Source organism: Trachypithecus francoisi, unplaced genomic scaffold, assembly GCF_009764315.1.
Source record: "Trachypithecus francoisi isolate TF-2019V2 unplaced genomic scaffold, Tfra_2.0 Lachesis_group7, whole genome shotgun sequence".
Classification (NCBI taxonomy): domain Eukaryota; kingdom Metazoa; phylum Chordata; class Mammalia; order Primates; family Cercopithecidae; genus Trachypithecus; species Trachypithecus francoisi.
In genome coordinates this window covers 78335950-78340762 of record NW_022681472.1, presented here as the reverse complement: position 1 = coordinate 78340762, position 4813 = coordinate 78335950, and the positions used below count along the sequence as shown (strand labels likewise).

At 45.0% G+C, this 4813-nt stretch overlaps 1 protein-coding gene across 1 annotated transcript in view; it reads left to right on the top strand.

Moving 5' to 3' along the window:
- Positions 1–283: 283 nt before the first annotated feature.
- The window catches only part of ATAD2 (ATPase family AAA domain containing 2), a 104263-nt gene continuing 99733 nt past the window's right edge, over positions 284–4813 (top strand). The window contains exon 1 of the mRNA XM_033202398.1: positions 284–409. The gene's annotated coding sequence lies outside the window, so the exon portion shown is untranslated. The remainder of the gene's footprint in view (positions 410–4813) is intronic.

The window sequence follows — 4813 nt, the reverse complement described above, 5'->3', positions numbered from 1 at the left end:
GCAGCACGAGTTCACGGCGCGGGAAGCTCGGGACGAAATGGGCGGAGCTCGGGCAAGCGGCGCCAGTTCCTGGGAAGGTGGAGCCCAAGAGAAGTGGGCGGGTCCGGGGTGGGATGAGCGGCGAGAGCTCCCGGTGGGCGGAGCCCGGGACGAGGAGGACTGCGTGCTTCCGGGTAGGCGGAGCCCGGCTGGTGGGTGGAGCCCGGGGTGGGGCAGGACTGGAGGCTCGGGCTCTGGTGGGCGGAGTCAGGGGCGGGGCCCCGGTGAGGTTTGGGAGAAGAGGGGTCTTTGGCGGCGGCTTAGGGTGGAGCTAGGTTTGGGCTTGGAGTTGGGCCCTGAATAGCGCTTCGCTGTGCAACTGGAGGCTCTTCCAACCTGGGGCTGAGCTTCTGCGCTATGGAGAAGCCAGGTGAGACACTGAAATAACAGAGGTTTGGGTGTGAAAATCCACACTTCAGCACTCAGCCTGGAGTCCGCGGGAGCCCAGAGAAGAGGAGGGGAGTGGAGGTTAATTCCAATATGACCGCATCGAGGACGCTTTCCGAAAGGGATAGCACCCCAAATCTCACTCTATTGTAACTTAATCTTTTAAATTGGAAGACCTGTATCTATTGGCTTGAAAAGATATAATTCCTTGATATAGTAAATTTGAAAAAAAAAGTTTAAAGAGTCTATATGGTATATGGTATCCTTTTTGTGTTAATCATGTGTTTGTTCATTTACTGGCAGTCTGGAAGAAAAGACACCATATTGTTAAAATAGTATTTAGGGCCGGGAGCAGTGGCTCACGCCTGTAACCCCAGCACTTGGGAAGGCCGAGGCAGGTGGATCACGAGGTCAGTAGTTCGAGACCAGCCTGGCCAAAATGGTGAAACTCCGTCTCTACCAAAAATACAAAAATTAGCTGGGCGTGGAGGCGCGAGCCTGTAGTCCCAGACACTCGGGAGGCTGAGGCAGGAGAATTGCTTGAACCCGGGAGGCGGAGGTTGCCGTGAGCCAAGATAGTGCCATTGCACTCCAGCCTGGGCGACAGGATGAGACTCCATCTCAAAAAAAAAAAAAAATAGTATTTATCTCTGGTGAATGAATAGTATTAATATCAGGGACTTTCAGTTTCAAGGACTTTACACTTTACAGTCTTCTGAATTGTTTATATTTGCAATGAGTATAACTAGCTAATCAGGGTACTTCCCATTATGAAAACTGAGATGTTTACATTGATTTTAGCCATCCACAGTCTGATTTTCCAATCTCTTGAGTCCCAAAGCCGATAAATCCTAAAGACTTTGAGCCCAGTTCCTGTGTCAATTACCAATTTTATTGCCTCTCAGCTCCTAATACAAACTTCCACATAGCCTCTATGCTATATAGCAACTCTGGTAAACATTTCTCCTTTAGAGTGGGAAGCCCTATAAGCTAGAAGGAATTGGGGCTGTATCTTTAACCTCCTCAAACAAAACAATTACCAGCCAAGAATTTTGTATCCAGCAAAACTAAGCATCATATAGGAAGGAAAGATACAGTCTTTTTCAGACAAATGGTGAGAGAATTCCCCACTACTAAGCCACCACTACAAGAACTGCTAAAAGGAGCTCTAAATCTTGAGACAAATCCTGGAAACACATCAAAACAGAACCTCTTTAAAGCATAAATCACACAGGACCTATAAAACAAAAATACAATTTAAAAAGCAAAAACAAAAAAAAAGGCACACAGGCAACAAAGCATGATGAATGGAATGGTACCTCACAACTCAATACTAACATTGAATGTAAATAGTCTAAATGCTCCGTTTAAAGTGAGTGGGACGAGTGTGGTGGTGAGAACATCCTTGTGGTGTCTGCCCCAGCCCCAGACTCAGAACATGGTCCCTCCCTAACCTTGCAGTTTTAGCCTGGCAATAACCTTTATTCAGCCTCTTGACACAAAAACCAGGGTTCTCCCTAACTACCCTCTATACAGTAAGGTACTGAATAGATTTTCCTTATGTGTTGTAGTTATGCCTTTATCACAGTTAATAATTTTTTTGGGGGGTGGACAGGGTCTCCCTCTGTCACCCAGGCTGGAGTGCAGTGGCACAATCATAGCTCACTGCAGCCTCAAACTCCTGGGCTCAAGTGGTCCTCCCGTCTGAGCCTCCTGAGTAGCTGAGACTGCAGGCACGCGCCGCCGTGTGCAGCTAACATAATTAATAGTTCTTTACATTTAACTTCCCTTGCTTGACCTACTGTGTAGTTTCTTATCCTGACTGGGCACAGACTACTTACTACAGGACTTTGAAGCCAGGCTGGGTAGGTTCTACTGTTGTAACCAAGCGAGTTATAGAGAAACAGCCACACTTTGAGACAAATTATGGAGTCTTTTATTAGCTGGCAACTCAGAGACAGCTAACGCTCAAGAGACAGCTAATGCTCAAAATTCTCTCAGCCCCGAAGAAAGGGCTAGATTCTCTTTTATACTGTGGTCTCAGTAGGGGAGTGGGGGTTAACTGAAACAATTTTACAGAAGCAGAATTGGCAAAAAGTTAAAAAAAAATTAATTGGTTATAGAAGCAGTTACAAAAAAGTAAACAGTTCCAGGTGCAGGGGCTTAAACTATCACTAAGAGATAAATGCAGGGGCTTTTAAGTACCTTCCATGGAGCACATTCCCAGGAGCTGCTGGTACAGCCTGACCCAATATCTTATCAGCAGGTGCATTCCTGGAAGTGCTTGGAGTCAGCTTGCACTAGTTATTTCCTTAAGGGGGATAAAGGGGACTGCAAGTGAAGAAACTAAAATGGAGTCTGTCCGGCTCTCTCTGCTAGGAGAGAATCACTCAGGTTAAAACAAGGTAGGGTTATCACACTACAGCTTGCCAGTTGGGTGACCTTGGACAAAGTTACTTCACTCTTCTGTCACAGTTTCCTCATCTGTAAAATGAAGTTAATGATAATGCTGCTATCTCATAGGGTCATTATGAGGATTAGTTGAGCACTTAGAATAGTTGGTGGCATAGAATATAAATGTTAGCAACTATTTTTGGTTAAAAAAAAATCTGATTTCATTATTTCCCACATACCCTATAATTTTTTTTTTTTTTTTTTTTTTTTGAGATAGAGTCTCATTCTGTTGCCCAGGCTGGAGTGCAGTGGTGCAATCTCGATTCACTGCAACCTCCGCCCGACCACCTCAGCTAATTTTTTGTATTTTTTTGTAGAGGCGGGGTTTCACCATGTTGGCCAGGCTGATCTCAAATTCCTGACCTCAAGTGATCTGCCCGCCTCGGCCCCCACCGCCATACTCTTGTCTCTGAGTGTCTTATTCTTACTTTGATACACCAAGCCTTTAAACAAGATATATGCACACTCTGTCTGATGCACTCTTTCGCATGCCTTATTTGCAGCTTTTCCCAGGATGAGTTTATTGTTGGCTTCCATCTTCCTGCAGCTTTTTTTTTTTTCCTGTTTTATCACAACTTTTTATTCATATGTCTTGAACAGCAGTAGCATGCTCAGCAACTCAATCTGTCTCTGCCTCTGCCATGAGCTCTTCCAGGGCATGGGTCCTGAGAGGTAAAATAATATAAATAGTGCTAGAGTCAGAAACACACTCGAATCTTATCTTGGCTACTTACTACCCTGAGTGACCTTGGATAAGTAACACTAGGATTTCTGAGTGTCAGTTTTTTTGCAAAATGAGGATAATAATAGTAGAGTGCTTATCTAATGGGTGCTGCAGTGAAAATTAAATAATCTCTGCAAAACACTTAGCATAGTGTCTGGCACAACATAGGTACTGTCAAAAATAAACACAGCCGTTGAACATCAGTCAAAGCGATAAAAACAGATTTTATTCAGCAACTATTGACAGTAGGGGAAAGAGCTGAGCTCCATTCCAATTGTGCAGAGGTGATTTGGGCATTTCAAAAGGAGAATGAGGCAGCAGGGAGGAGCTGGGGGTGGGGGGCGGCACTCAGTAGAGCCAGGGAAGTGAAAATTACAAAGGGTTGGTCAGTGTAAATACCATTAGGCCAGCCGTGTCTGCTAGCTGGCAGTTATCTAAGTTAGGATGGTATCCTCCCACAGAGACTGGGAGTCAGAGGCCCTATCCTTCCTGATGATTACATTTCAAAGGAATGGCTCTCTAAGTCCTTGAGAAGGACTTCTGAGTTGTAAGTAATACATATTTACAATTCTAAGCCCTTTAAGTAAATGCTCTAAGAAAAGGAGGTCAGGGGCCTATCATCAGGTACTGGCAACAACAAATAGTAAATTTTCCTGGCAGCTTTGAGCTTTCTTAGGCAGGCATTTTAATGGGGGGTTTGGGGGAGAAGGCTGACATAGCCTTATACTGCTAGAAGCCATGCTAGAGTTTGGTCAAGTCGGGTAGTGCAGGGATTTGGAACCAAGTTGTGCTGAGAGTTCTGCAGTTCTCAGTACCCTGTGTAATAAACAACTACATAGGCCGGGTGTTGTGGCTCACCCCTGTAATCCTAGAACTTTGGGTGACCATGGCGGGAGGATCGCTTGAGGTCAGTTTGAGACCAACATAGGCAACACAGCAAGACCCTGTCTCTACAAAAAGAAAATTTTTTTTAATTAGCCAGGCATGGTGATGCCTGTAGTCCTAGGTACCCAGGAGGCTGAAGCAAAAGAATTGCTTGAGCCCAGGAGTTTGAGGCTGCAGTGAACTATGATTGCGCCACTGCAGTCCAGCCTGGGCAGCAGAGTGAGACCCGCATCTCTTAAAAAAATAAATAAGTAATTAAAAAAAAAACTGCATAAATTTGCAGTGATGATTATTATCCTCACATAGCTCTGAGCAGGGTATAAG